Genomic DNA, 16,437 nt, shown 5'->3' on the forward strand with positions numbered 1-16,437 from the left:
ATGGGTGCCATTCCGGATCCCTGAAGCACTCCGCACTGAAGAATTCTCTCCCCTCCCCTTCGGACGATACACTCCCCCATTCCTTCCCCATTTCCCATCCCCCCTCTCTCCCCGCCCGCGACCGCTAATCCCGCATCTGCCCTCTCCCGACCTCCATCCGTCGCTCCACGATTCTGCGAATCCATCCCCCGTCTGACCACCACCCCCCCAGATGGTGCTAAAAAAAAACACCTGCAAACTCCTGAATAATGTGAAATACATAATATATCGCAGTTGCAATACCATTAGCATGTTTAAAAATTTATGTCCATGCTATTGGAAAGTATTTACTGGTTTTCAAACTTGTTAAGTTTGCATTTATTTATTCGTCATTGAGATTTCAACTATGCATAATTAATATTTTATAACATTAACCTCAGGTCTGTTTGAAATCGAAAGCCATATTTGTTGGAGTAAATGATTTATCATTATTCATGTTCTACTTATTTGGTTATTTAATTATTATCTCATGTTCTACCCTAAATGTTGTGATGGGTATATGTGCATACTTAGGTTTTCTTGCTATGATTGATTGAGTTAACTTCAAGAGAGGGATTAGGAGAGTGCTTATGAAGATAATGCTCCATAAACCCTCATTCAGAGCGAGTGGATTTTTTAAAAATTCCGTCGCGTGGTTAGGGGAGAGAATTTTTCAGTGCGAGTCCTGCAGGAATCCGTAATGGCACTCATTGCTGCGACTCAAAAGCCATTTAAGGCGACTCAAACGTAGGTACTGCATTCTAGATAGGGCGGGGCTCCTCTTTTTGGTGGCTATTGTGCGGAAGTTGGTGTGGATATTCGTATTCGTAGGATCGAGTGAACATTCGATGCTCATTTTATTGGCACATGAAATCACTTTGGAAAGAGTAACTTCCGGGTAAAGTTTATGGTCGATTTAAAAGTTAATGTTGCACCTAATTTTCTCTACGATTTTTCGACAGTCGACATTATCATAAAAACGGATAGTAAACATATTCCGCACTTTTCATGGCCGTCAGAAAGGGTCGAGAAAAGGTTCACTAATCCGTGCGTCTGTGTACCGCAAATGACCAGTAGGTAGTTGTTCCGAGCGGGTGTGGTGATATTCCTGCAAGATGCATTTGAATGTAGTGAACATTCTCTACCGTAATTCTCACGCCGATGCTACGAAGCGACCTCTGCGAGGAAGATTACACGAGTATATCGCGCGAGAATAGGTACTCCATCTAGCTGTGCTAGTTAACGCCGTTTTCAGAGTTTCAAATGATTATCTTCCCGTCTATCCAGCCACCGCTTCGGGCAGGATTATACGAGCGCTCATGAAGAAAATACTCCGTTAACCCTATCCATGGCGAGTGTAAGGTTGAAAATTCTATCGCGTGTCAAACAAGAGATTATGAATGAAACGTGAGAGAAGCTTTATCTGGCCGCTTAAACTGTAGTCCCATTCTCTGAGTATTAATCCACCTCTCATCATGTTCTATTTATTGAGATCAATCCGAATTTCAGACGCTCTAATCTGTAGTTGATAATTGCTGTAACTCAATTAAACTCCTTAGTAGTTCTTGTGACGTGAATAAGGGCGATAAAACTAACGCGACGTCAAAAAAAGTTGGAACTATTTCGGTTTGAGTTTCACTTTTAGATGAAACTGGATTAGGTAATAGAGTGATCGAATTTTATTGGAACCGCACGGATATAGTCACGTTTTAAACAGTCAAAATTGAGACCATTCAATGTCCATATCAGCAACAGAAGATAGGATACATTATAAAGCGGAAAGAAAGAATTCCAAGAGGAAAACGTTCCGAAATATCCCCCAAATAACAATACCAAGACACTGAGTTGGCACAGAGATACGGGTTGCTATCAGTGACGTCATGGCAAAATTAGCAATGCCGGAACGCTCTTCCTTAACTTTTTTCAGAAGTGTGTGTGTGTGTTTACTACTAGATATTATTTACGTTTTACTACAATATTTTTATTTCGGTTACGAATGTACCTATATATTACAAATTTTCAGGCACCAAAATTGATATAAGTGTTATTTGACTATTATGCCTTTTGTTAACCAGTGCCAGAACGGTGTTCCGCCGCGTTCCATCACCATGACACCACTGGTTGCAGTACAATTATACACCAGCGGTTCTGCGCCTGAGCCTTTGAAAAACTGTAGCCGTGTTATCTCAAGCTTACTTTTTCACTGAAAAAGCTAATTCCTGAATCTTGGCGGTCAGAAATTTTCTTAGGCCTCGTCATAAATTTAACAGCGTGTTTCCTTCGAAGGTGATCAAAGAAAATGTAAGAAAAATTATAGTTTAAAAGATTCAAGGCAAGGCATAGGAAAATATAAAATAGAAGAACTGCATGTTTGAAAGTACTTATTAGAGTGTTATAGTATCAGTAACAGAGCTTGAAAAAAAATCATGAATCAAACGCCTGTGTTGCCACTTTCTCTCCGCTTGTTATGTTCATACCATTCATTCTGATTTTCACAGTTACTTTCTTGATTCGGATTCAAGGAAATATAATTTATAATCACGCTATACCGACTCAATACAGGAGTCAGAGCACACCTGTTTATTGTTCGCATACCCATGTCACGAAAGTAGTATTCTCGATAATAGTAAATATTCATGAAAGCTGTGCTTAGAGGGAAGATATTTATTTATTTCAAAAGCCCACATACAGCAATTATTGCCAATTTACAGTGGCGCAATAGCAAGATTTACAGAGGCGCAATATATTTTCTGTCATTGATATTTTTTCGATTATAATATTTTTCCAAACGTATTTTTATTACATTCTGACGGACGTTATTCAAGCGGAATAACGTAATCCGGAAGGCGATAAAATAAGCGCGCAGGTTTCGAATTTATTTCGAATTCTGCGCGCTCGAGTTTTTTTTATTACCAAAGCTATTTTCAGGCATTCTTTAACTCATCATTCCCACGTGAAAATTCTGTCTCAAATCGGTCTATTAATGACATAAAAAAATATAACTAATATAATTATAGCATAAACCATGAAAGGTTGACAAACTAAAGATAATAGAGTAACAGTGCTCTCTATACTCCATGAGTATACTCTTTAATCCAATACTACCCTAAGCAAATGACCAATTATTCCCATCCGATACAGAGGCTTGCAGAATGATAATTAACGTTCTGAGTGAGAATCAGGAAAACAGCAGCAATTGACTAGTACTACGCTTACTGATTTTTTTCTCATTTGCCGGCCGAGTTATCTTTTATCTTCTGGATTAAACCCTGGAGTTAACTGATTACTCTCGTTCACGTTCACTGAAGCAATCCACTAAAGGCGAGTTAATTTCCACCGCAAACCGTTACGCTTCCATCACCCGAGCGACGCTGAACAAACTCAATTTCACCCCTGCCAGTTCATTAACTAAGGCTTACAACACAGGAAGGGATGGAGAAGGGGTACAGAGAGAGAGGGAGAGAACCAGGAAGACGTTCCGTCGGTGACTGCTCCCGAGGAGAGATAAGCCAATCAGGAGAACCCGCGCCCTCCACCCACCCACCCCCTCCTGACAGGTGAGAACGGAGCATAGGGCCGCAGACTGTCTCGCCTGCGCGCTCCCGTCCGCCCCGTGAGTAAAACCTCAACCTCCCCTTATCTCATTACCCTTTTACTGACACCGGGCCGATATGTCGGCCCCCGCTGGTTGAGCGAAAACTGCCAGGGGCCGAATTATTTCACTTTTTTCGTGATTGTGGCCTTTTCAACGGCTGTAATTTATGTAAACTCCCCATAATCTATCTATGGTTATAAGATGTAAATATAACTTAAGAATTGGAAAAAAAATCTAGACGTATTAAATTAAATTAAGTAGCTGAAAAATTTTTAAATCTGAAATGTTGCTAATTCCGGAAAATAGCCCTGGCAGTCTTCATACATCCCACCTGAAATGGGCTGGCAGGAAAAGGGTTAAAAGGCTGCGTGGCTCCAGCTACGTCGACTCCACTCGCTTCGTTCTTGTCACAAACGCGTTCCATTGCTCTTCCATCCTCCCCTACTCCGGTATTATTTCCCTCCATCCTCAGCAATCCTGGTTGTGCCTGTTCCATTTTATTGCTGGCTAAATTTCAAAGGCTTGAACCACACGCTCTTTGGCCTCTTACAATTCGGGGTCTTAGCAAACACAGGAAATTTATTGATCAACGCATTATAACAACGGTAAAACCTCTCACTTACAGACACTAACGGTCCTGGAAAATGTGTACGTAAGGGAGAAGTGACCGTATTTCGGAGGTGACCCTAAGAAAGCCTCATTTTTACGCTTTATGTCACCCCGAAAGTATTATAGCGTAGAAATTTAAGCCAGTTGAATGAAATCCTTTTATTTGAAAAAAACAACACAATATTTTGTGCGATTCGTTAGAAAACCCAAGGCAATGGTGTCCGTAATAGAGTATAATTGGGCCTAAAAAGTGTCTGTGTCCGTTAAGAGGCAGTTACGTATACCGGAAGGTCTGTCCTTATACAAATATCTTTGCCCGGGATTTGTGAACTGTCCTAAAGTCAGAGGTGTCCGTAAGTCAGGGGTGTCCAAAAACGGAGGTTTCACTGTAGTATAAGCATATCATAAACCATGAATGGTTGACAAACTGATGAACAATCAGCCTAATTAGTATTCCTGGGAATATAACCAAATTTTACCATCCAATACAGTGGCTTGCAAAATAATTATGAACGATCCAAATGAGAGTCCGGTGCGTAGCAGCAATTGACAACGGATGCAGCATGGTTACGGATTTTTACTCATTCACCGGCCAATTCATTTTCCGTCTTCTAAATTAAACTCTGGAGTTGACAGATCTCTAAGAGGAATAGAGAAGGGATGAGAGGGAGAGAACCCAGCTGCGCCCAAAGAGAAATAAGTCAATCAGGAACACCCATGGATTACAGAATTAGTATTAACCCCGTTATTTCCATATTTTCAGGAGCTTATGTAGAAATCGTCTAACGCCCAAACCACCCAGACCCAATCAACACAATACTTGAAATTGCACAACATTTGCTATGAGTGTATTTATTTATGTTATCTTCCTCTGCTCATCCATTCTTCCTTTCTCCAGTATCATTTTCATTCTTTCTCAGCAATCCTGACCTCGTATGTTCCATTTCATCGCTCATTAAAAATCTTAAAGCCTTAATTACACGCTCTAAGAATCCGTGAAATTCCCGAGGTCCCACCGAATGCAGGATCTCTAGGACCTAATCTTGAGATTGTCGAATACTCAATCCATACAAGCCAGATCCACACAAAACTTATACTTGTACAAAGTTTGCCAGGTTCTTTATTATTTCATCAAGTGAAGCTTGGATTTTTGTGTGAGAGTGTGATAGCGATGTGATATAAATATTGATTGGGCAGGAGTAGCCAATTGGCGAAGGGATAACGAAGAGGGCACTTGGTTGATGAGGACCCACTTCTAGTACTCCTGGCAGAGACAAGCATCTAACTAGTACAGTGTCAATGATAAAAACAAGCACATCGGTTATGGTACCAGCCAGTAGCGAAACTATGGTGGGGAATGAGGGAATAGTTCCCCCCCTAAGTCTCAGACAAATAAAAAAATATTTAAAACTATTGTCTATTTTTGACGCATAATAAATGCATCTGGTTAAAGTTAAATTTTATGTGCCAAAATGATGTAAAATGTATTTCCAGGCATGTCAATTTTAAAATATTTTTCCGGAACCCCCGTTGCCTGAGGGGAGAGGTCCCCCTCCCATGGCCCTCCATCCCCCATCAAAGCATATTCCTAGTTACGCCACTCGTACCAGCAGTGATTTATAATATACTAGCTCTTTCTCACGCGATAGTGGAGACTGCACTCCCAAAAAAAACCTAACACTTATGCAAAGTCATGCACCGTATTATTTACTGGTCTCTCAGTTCTTTTATCAACTGATTTTATCATTGTGACTGGGTACTTCTCTTTCACATCTTCTGTTCCACTTATTTCATCCAAGGAACATGATCCTAAAAGTTTCGCTTTTCCATTATGGTCTTCCGTGATTAGGAATGACGACGTATCTTTTCTAAGTCTTTTAATATCTCTCCTATGCGAAAGATATTTTCGAGAGGCTGGATTATAATCTTCTCTCCTACATTTATAGTTATCTCTTCAGGAATATAGTCTAGTCCATATCTTTTTTTGATCCGCAGGTCCTCTTTAAAGGATCCATTTATTATCTTACGTTTGAAATTCCTAAATTATCCATCTTATCCTTTTCAGCTTATAATTAGACATACCGTGTTCTAGAGGTGATTTTTACCGTCGACTTTCGCTGAGAAAGAGGAATTGGTAACCCTCTATTTCGATTGAAGGCAGAGAAAATTCGATGTCGAATGAATGGATAACGATAGCTTTCCATTTTCAACGATCGCTACTAAACTTGATACATTGGAATGGTCTGATCTCATCGCCGAGTGAAGCCAACTAATTTACATTTGGCCGTACGTATTGATCGTGCGCTATTTTGGAATGCTTGGGAAACGCATGCATCTACGATCGTTGTTTCCTTGAATCATATAATTGATATTGAATCACGAATAGGAGGATTAATCACTGTGTTATTTTAACGCAGTCTTAGATCGTTAAAATAACTGTACTTACATACTATTTTTCCTTGTTTTTCAATTATAAAACATGGGTTAGGGTCATTTACAATTTTTCCCCGTCAATTTTGGACCGAAGTCATTGTCGTTTGTGTTCAGTCAGTTGAAAGACCCACAAAAGAACGATAATAGCTTCTACTGGACCATTCGCTACATCGGCCATCATTTTTATCAGATATCCATGCAAAGGAATGACCATCGTCGTAAGCTGATATGGTTTTCCATCTTCAATGGTTGCCGATTATTGAGAGCCATTGACTCGTTTTTTAGTGACATTTTTTTATCGTGGGAGGTCATCATTGTTCGTGTTTAGCCGGTCGAATGGGCTAAAAACGAACGATCATCGGAAACGACATCTCCTGAGCTATTGACCTTGTGGCGTTGAGGTCATTCCAATGGAATGGTGACGGTTGTATACGATGCAGGGGTCCAGCAGATGTTGGGTCAGTCGTATTCGCCATGGACCTCGACCCATGTATTTCATGAGGAAAGGCATAAAAATACGAATTTGAGCGATTTATGCATTGAATTCATGAATTGAGTGGGGGAACTTACGTAAAGGATTCCAGCGTATAAACATTCGAATTACCATGCCATTTGCGTTTCGCGAATGAGATCTTTTGTTTTACAAATTAATGGAGCCCAATAGTCTTGGGCCCTTCGTAGGATGATCGGATGTAGGATGGTGGAAGTTTTTGCTTCATTCAACTATAACTGTATGTAATTATTCCTCCTAAGATTTTGTGAATTTGACGAATAGTGCCTTTCATTAAAATGTTTTTCCATAAAATCAAAAATAGTCATAATCATATTATTACAAGAGCCGAGGCTTAAGGAGGTTGAAACTTAAGTGCGCCTCAAAGAATCAGTTTAAGATGCAAATTTGTGGAGAATTACAGTGAATATGTCGCAATAAATTGGCGAAAAAGACGACCATTCTATCACCATACATAAAATGAAATAAACGAAGCTTTGGGCAGGGAATTAACAATCAATGTCCGTCCCATCATCGACTATCGATTAAGCAATGGAATAAGTACTTGATGCCTGACAAAAAAAGTAGTCCCTTCCACATCGTCAAGCATGAAATATACCGTTGACAGCATTCACAAACTGAAAAGTAAAACGTGAAAAAGTACACTCGCATAATCCCACGCCATCTACCTCGTTTCCTTTCTTTCACAACTCTCCATACCTCATCTTCACGCTCTCAAGCACCGACCTGGGAGGCTTTCCAATTCACATTCATCCCAAGGCTCTCTTCATTCAGGCCTTTAATGTGGGGAATCTAAGTTTCAGGAAAATATCGAGGCAAACTGGGAACGATAAAAATACCAGAATAGCTTGAGCAACTTGAAGAATCATTCGTAAAATTGATGGTTTGAGACGTGACTTGGCTACTTCATTTATTTATTTATTCATTTCCATTACCCCATAAAAAGCACATTTACGGCCTTCACAATGGGGAATTAACAATTAACAATGAAGGAAATTCACAAACGTCCATGCCCTGGACAAGGGTAACTTACCCAGGCGGGACTCGAACCCGCGACCTTCGGTTAGGCGGGCGAGGATTTTACCCCGCCGCCACCGAGGCCGGCGTGTCATGTTAAATAAAAAAAACTTTGCAAAATTTCACGTATGATTTTAGTAAAAAACAGGCATTACAGAATGTAAGGAGTTACTCTGACGATGATGGACAGCGACGAAACTGGTTGTCACTAAAATCACATGTGAAATTGACAAAGTTTTTTATTAAGCATGAATCATTAGTATATTTCACACGAGAAAAGATATCTTTCTGAAAGAAAAACGAAAAATATTATGATTCAAGCAAAGCCATCCACACTTCATCCCGATAGGTCGCAGGATTGTCTATTCATTTTTATTCGTAAGCCGAGATTGTCGCACTCTCTCCATGCGAGTAGACTGCATAAGTGTGAGCACGGATTTTGAGGTTCATGTTTCAATGCATTACACTTGTTCGCCGAGGTGAATACTCTTCAGTTCCATATCTATCTATCTACTGAGGTCAAAGAACCTCAACGATCGGACTTAAAATGGTCTACACTTTTGCGGTTACTGAACTCAAGTAAACTTTCTATTTGTCTTCCCCTGCTTGAGATTATGAGCTGACTAGCGGAGACTATGCGAAAACGTATAACAATAGAATTTCCAATATGTGTAGCTATTAGTTTTCTGTTTGGTTGTATCGGTATTCCGCACATTTTATAAGGGTCAAAAACAGGTCCACTAATCCGTACGCCTGTATTCCGCAAATGATAGCTAGTCGGTTGTTCAGAGCGGGTGTGGGGACTGTGTGTGCGGTACTCCTGATATAATAGGTACATTGCATATGATGGCGTTCTGCTGGGGTTGGAGTGGTAAAACCAATTTGATTCATCATCAAATACTACTCGTTTATAAGTAGAATCTATGGCAGAATATCGCCTAGTTTAGTTAAGTGAAGAAAAAGTGTAAAGAGAGTGAGGGAGTTAGTTAGCAGTGCTGTTATCCGGAATAGTTAAGAGTGTTAGGGCTAGGCATAACGTGCGGAATACAGACATTCGTAGTCAAGGCAGCTTTGGGCACTGTGCGGAGAACTGACGCACTTTTCTACCGGGGCAGGTAAAATATGCGGAGTACGGATAAGCAGTTCTATTTTCCCAAAAATATAAGGGAAAATTTCATTTGACTTTCTGATCACCACTCTGCAATCCAAATATCATCTGAGAAGTATTCGGCTCAAAAAGGGCAATTTTTTAAGAATTCCGCGTGAAAAATAGAACAGAACAAGAACGGCAAATTAATATATGTGAATATTTACTCGGCTTCAAACCAATTGAGAAAATTAGATGCAGTCCAAAATTTTCTTGCTCGTGGTGATCATGAGAAAAGTTCACGGTACATTTTCCTCATTTTTCCAGAGCCTAGCCATGGTGAGTGAAACTTATGTCAACTGCACCAATTTTACTCAAATTTTAAATAGCAATTTTTTGGTAATTGAAATTGCCTTATTTTTTTTAATTGCAAAAGAAATTTTTAAAATATAAGGCAAACGTTCTCGTTTAATTTTTTTTGCAATTTAAAAAATTTAAGGCAAATGATGAAGTTGGAGAGAAGCAAGCCAAGAGGCGAATACATTTTCAGGCTCTATAACGACTGGTCTCACTTCATTCCCATCATATTTTTCCTTTAGACACATTGATGAATCGCAGTCTCGTTTATGAGCAGCCATAAACGCCTACGCATTTGTGTGGACCGCTGGAACGGTAACGAACGTGCAGGCAGGAAAATGGATTTGAGCAATCCAGAGAGTTTATTGCACCTAATTTCACGGAGCCGCGCTGCTCTGGAAAGGTTTGCATTCGCCAATTGACGAAGAAATGAGAGAGGGGTGAGGGTCACGAACGAAAAACCACGGTGAGAACGCGATGAACGGCGAAAAAGGACAATGCTTCTCGGAAATTATGCGCACAATCGGTTAGCAAACACCTCGCGACGCATAATCGAATCGAATCGCGACACGACAAGAGACATCCTTGATTTACAACGAGAATTCATATGAGGCTATCATGATACTTATACTATTTTAGAACCAGGTAGAATTGCAATCGTTGCCTCTTCTTGTTCATCTAGTGGTCGAATGCATTATAGCCGAGCTAGGATGCAATAGCACACTTATCGAAGTTTCACCGTCCCTAACCCAAACGTCACTTTCGCAAATGTACATTCGTTTTTCTTAATCAACATAATTGATGACAAAGATGAGACTAGAGATATAGAAGAATAGTTATACATTAAATAACATGAACTCAAATATGTATACAAATTATGTTTTATAAACTTGAATATATTATATTAATATTATAATTGGAGGGAAAAGAATGATAAGTATTTAGAAAATGGAAGGGAGGAAAGGTTTATATTAGGAGTAAGGGAGAGGAAGAGGGAGATTTTGATACAGGAAGAATGTAAGGGCTAAATGAAAGCATAAGTAAGCATAAGTATCGCATAGATAACACTAAAGCAAGACCTCAATTTACTCAAACAAGAGGAAAATAAATACACCAGACAATTTTTCAATGACAAATGAATAACAAGGTGCTTTCTTTCTGCGCTCTTTACATTGTCGTGGGTGTACAGAACCGCCGTCAATGTAAAGTCATGCACCGTATTATTTACTAACCTCTCAGTTCTTTTATCAACTAACTTTATCACTGTGACTGGGTGCTTCTCTTTCACATCTTCTGTTCCACTTATTTCATCCGAGGAATATGATCCAAAAATTTTCGATTTTCCTTTGTGGCCTTCCGTGATTAGGAATGACGACGAATCTAAGTATTTTAAAGGCCTGTTTACACGGTACACTAACACGTACGGATGAATGTCTAAATGTATGAACGCGAGAATAAACGCCAAAATGCACGTGTAACCACCCAACCTGTGCGAATGCAAGCACAGAAAATAGATGCTGGTACATGCTCTTTATATTGTTATGGGTGGTCAATTTTGTCCTGCACGCTGTTCAAAAAAAGTTATCTAATTACCAAATAACTTATACTATTGCCAAAAGTTGCAACATAAATTCGTTCTCTTGAAGAAACGGTATGACTTTTCTACAAACGAGAGTGAGTTCATCCCAACAGAATGCAGTCCACTCCGAAAAACGAAAGTGAAGTGGCTCAAAAGTGAGCTTTATCATTCAAAATTATGTAATTTGAACTTCATTCTCATTCAAAATTTCATTCAAATCAATGCAATACCAACCTGCCTTTCCTCTATAGAGTTTTATCGATGTAATTTCCTTTAATAATGGGATATATTAGGTTCTATTTTCCTTTCAGCCATTTAGATAATCACTAAAGTGCTTCATGAACTTAAGTACGTTGCATTGCATAACAATTCTTACTACATAGAACCGAATAGAACGAAAACTCCGGGAATACCAAGCGCTCAAAGTTGGGCAGCTTGTTTTTAAGCGCAAAAAACGAGTAATTTTTTGAGAAAAAAATAAGTACAGGAAATACTATGGAGCCAAAGATTTTTAAAAGTATATGATCCAACTTATAAATAAATTTTCATTTGTGTACTTTGTGTTAATTGAAATTTATTTATTCGTTTTTTACATACAGTAAGATACTGCATCCTTCCATTTCACCACACCCCAAGTTAGGTCATTCATTCTTTGTCTTCTTTTATGTCTTGCACGATGATCTTCTTTCTTGTGTCCTTCATCTACAACAATAAGTATCTCTAGTCCTTCGTAGGGAGAATTTCCCTTCAAAGTTTCCCTCATTTATATTCTCGTTGAATTTCTGACTCTTGTTACATGATCCAACCAAAGAGTTCTTCTCTGGCGTGTGGTGCCCCTCCGTTCCCTTTCTTAGTTCCTCTGCTATTTTGGTACACCTCGTTTCTATTCGTCCATTGGATCTCCAGCACCAGCCGAAAGCACCAAGTTTGGAAGGTTTCAGTTATTTTCTGGCCTGGAAGCCTTCGAGACCTTCTGCTGAAGATCAAATGCACGGATATGGTTAAATAACGAAGAGGTGAGCCTACCGAAGAAAAGAAGATGAAAGGGAAATGGAGAACTATAGGATAGAGATGTGGAGCCAAGCATAGGGTCCTAATGTACTCTGATCTTAATCCTTCTTTCTTTCCTTTTAGGTAAGATGCGGGGTCAGGATGTAATAATGATAGTATTCTACCGATTAAGGTAGGTTTCCGTGGAGTACTAAAGAAGCAATCTGGGAGCCTCCCTTTCCTTCCAGCTCTGACTTCTTCAATCCACTGTAAAGCCTACACCCTCTCCATCTATCTAAAAATCCTATTCTCTTCCCTCCCCTCCCTCGTTTACCTAACATTCAACCCTCTTAACTCCGTTTTCAACATCCCCTCTCCGCTTAGTACTCGCTCCATCCAAACCCTCCGTCTCCTCTGTATCTCATCAAAGCAGGATGTGAAGGGGCCAAACATTATCCTCGCCCTCTCTTCATTATTTATCCTCCCCACTCCACAGCTTGAGAAACTTTCACACCACACTCGCCCTTCCTCATATGAGAGAGCCCTCGATACCCCTTATGTCCCCGTTATCTGCTTATATCACCCCCACCTCTTCCTCCCTCTACTTCTCCCATCCACCCACCCCCTCTTCATCCTCTCTCCCTCATTCCTTTCACCACCCTCCCCTCCCACTTCAGCCCAGTGTGGACGGCCGTCCGCCTTTCTAGGAAAGGAAAGCCAACCACCGCCACTCCTGGAATTTCACAGAATTCACTCTCCCCCACTCACTCACTCGAGGCCAGCCATTCTCCTCGCTCCCGCCCTGCTCCTTCCTCTCCGGTTATAAAACTCTCCCTCTATCTGGTCAAAGCCTCTCGCAAGCAGAAGTCCCCGCTTCGCTTCCCAGCCTAGCGCCTCCTCCTCTCTACCTCCACCTGGAGAGAGAGAGAGAGAGGTTTGTGTTAGAGCTGCGGGTGCACCGCGATGACTCCATCTCTATCGTCGAGGGATTCTAGGGAGACTCCAAAGGGAATGGAGAATGCAAAATGATTGGCGAGAACTGGTTCGAATTCGAGCGTTTGGGGAGAACGCGCAGTTATCTGCAATTAGGGTCTTGATTCGGTGAGGTTTCAGTTATGGAGGAACAAAAATTTGGTGTGTAGTCTCAAATTCGGGAAATCTGAACCTTGAAAGCGACACGGCACTACAGTGCGACCGGTTGTATTTTGTCTTGATTTTCCGACGCATTGCTTGAGTAAGTTAGCTAGCTTAAACTTAGCCGTCTTTAAAAAGACGTCGCAGGAAAAAGACTAAATCGGAAGCTATGATTCCTGCTGTATAAATGGTAAGTAAGAGTTAAATAATGCAGAAGTCAGTCAAACGTACACAGCAGGATAATACGATTTATTCCTGAAAGTTTATGCCTAAATTCGAAATATATCCCAATTAGCTCGTTTCCATCATAAATCTCCAAGTTGTTTACCAGTAGACATAGCATATGTAGAGACAGATTTGTGTGGAAATCAACAACAAAATTTGTCGCTTATTGTTTTGTTTTCTATGAATTAAAGGAATCCTTCAAGTGGAAATAACATTGCAAATACTGAAGGGGATCGTCTCAAGTGTCATGGTGAAGGGTCCGTCCTGTAGAACATAAGGAGGGAAAATAAACCATTCTGCAGGTGATTAATAAGCGGCAGAACGGAGAAGGTGGAATGGACGGAGAGAAAGACAAAGTAGAAAGAGCTCAACACGCTCGAAGAAGAGAGAGGAACTTAACGAGGGATAAAGAAAAGGCAGAGAAGACAGCTGAAGGGTTTGCAGTAGCTTCTCTGCAAGGTGTACCAATACTATTAATGAAAAGAAATGTATCACGAGGACAAAGTGCACTCAAGAATCAGAAGAAAAACGAAATCAGGTATGGATGAAAATGGTTCTTAAATCAAAGAGTGGTAAATATAAAAGCGCGACAGATAAAATCTACTTTAGCTAGTGTAGCACTTTAGTTGCGGAATTCATTGAGAAATCAACTTTCCCGAATTCCTTCAAAGCCGCCGCGTCGTATAAATACCGAGTGTTTCAAAATAAATAGCGGAGTTTTAGCACTTTATAATATTTATGACACTAAACTTACGAATGACGCGCGCACATTGAACATTGTCTTTCACGTAAAACTGTTTGAGTTGTTATTTCATGTTACATATCATTAATAGCGGCAAATATAGTGTGTTAATAAAACCACGCCATCCATTTTGACACACCAGGTAGATTGACTCGAATTTAAAATGTTGTTTTCATAGGATGAAAACAAATTAGAATGTTATGCAGCTGAGTGATTTTCTAAAGTGTTTTTAAGTCACATGGTACAAGTCGAAATACATCATTATCTGTTATTAACTTATATATTTAGCAGTATTTTAATACTCAATAGCTAAAATTTAACTATTTCGACTTATACTATAATGCCCGGATAATAACTTGAAACTATACAAAAAATAAATACCCCGAAATTTAATTTATTTTAAACAGAAATGAAAGAAACAACAAACAAATCAACTACAACAGCCATGTGAGACCAACAGCTCCGTTTACATGATACGTATATCCCCACAGGTATATGCGAGTACGTGGAAAATTATCTTCTCACTGGCTCCGTAAACACATCAAATTTCAGTAATATCGATTCAAATAAGGATCAAATATGGCAGACAGTAGTCTACAAATTGCTTACACGGACTCCAACAATACCGGGTATCCGTTACTCTGTCCACACATGCGTTCAGTGTTCACGCATCTCCATGAGCGGGCACTGATGCCCTGATGTAAACAGGGCCTGCGGCATATTGGGACAGCGTTTGGAGGAGGTGGAACGAACCACCATGAAATGCAAAGGTAAACTCTTTAGAGTATCCGAGTTCAGATAACAAGGCCTAACGCTGCTGGTTACAATCGACGACGTGAGCTCTAAACTTCGGTAACTCATGCCTTTTAAAAGAGCTTATTTGATGTTTCCGAAAACCTGGCATAACATAACTATAATCATTTATACTCCCCTACAGCAACATCCAGGGAGAAAATTCTGAAGATTTGCATTTAAAGATAATGGCCGCCGAATATCAATATATTTGAATTATGGAATGAGCCTCAATGAGCCAGGCCTTAGGTAACAATGAAAGTCGATGCCCGATGGCGACAACTAAATGCGCTCGAAAGAAAGCGCTCTACACATCAATCGACGCTGGTTAAAACAAATCGGCAGCATAAGGGATTAAGGCTATGTGATTACGAATGATAGCGTGGAAGAGACAGCATTTTTAAAGAGAAAATTCGATCCTTTTCGCATACTATTTTTCGCCATGTGAGCAATCGTTGACCTACGGACCGAAGTCAAAACCCAGATGAAAGACGCGGACAATACAAGTCCACGAGATATAGTTATACATACGATGATATTCAGAATGTTGCGCCAAATCGCAAGTGGTCAAGAGAAAATGAGAAACTCATGTATCAATCACCAAGCCTGCCCTACCCACATCTAACATTACCCACTTTGGGGTCACCATATTCGGAATGAAGCGAGCCATAAGTAGAAACCCAGTCGAATATCTCCAGTGATAGGGTGATTTTTTTTGTCTCTCAAAAACAACGCAAATATTCGTGGAAGTTTACTCGGGAATTCCACCGGGTCAGGCTATCTAACTCCCTCTCGGCCGACGTTTCGATGTACGACTACGAAGTAGGACTAATAGCTGAAATCAATCGAGTACAGCGCAGGGCGGCCAGATTTGTGATGAGTTGTTACGACAAAAAGTGCAGCGTTTCCAGTATGTTACACGAGTTATGATGGGAATTTTTACAGGAGCGTAGATCGAAGATATAGGCTTAACTTACTTAGGAATTCGAAGAAGATATTTTCTCAGACGACGTGAATCATATCCTTCGTTTACCATCATACTATAGTGGACGTGATCATGAGAATAAAATAAAAGAAATAGACTGCAAAACAGAGAGATTTAAAATGTCATTTTTCCCTCGTATTATTGAGGATAGCAACGTTGTCTCAATTGATAGGATTAATGGTGTCGCTCGCTAGGATCACTCATTGCGTGTTTTTTTCCTTAGTTCTAACCTTGCATGTATTTACACTAGGAATTGCTAACCATTAGCAAGTTTTTTTTTAATGAATATACATGTATATTTTGGAAGTATGCATAATATTTCTATGACCGTGCGATGCGCATGTGGCGGTTCTCTTGCATGCT

Source organism: Ischnura elegans, chromosome 1, assembly GCF_921293095.1.
Source record: "Ischnura elegans chromosome 1, ioIscEleg1.1, whole genome shotgun sequence".
In the NCBI taxonomy this organism is placed as follows: Eukaryota; Metazoa; Arthropoda; class Insecta; order Odonata; family Coenagrionidae; genus Ischnura; species Ischnura elegans.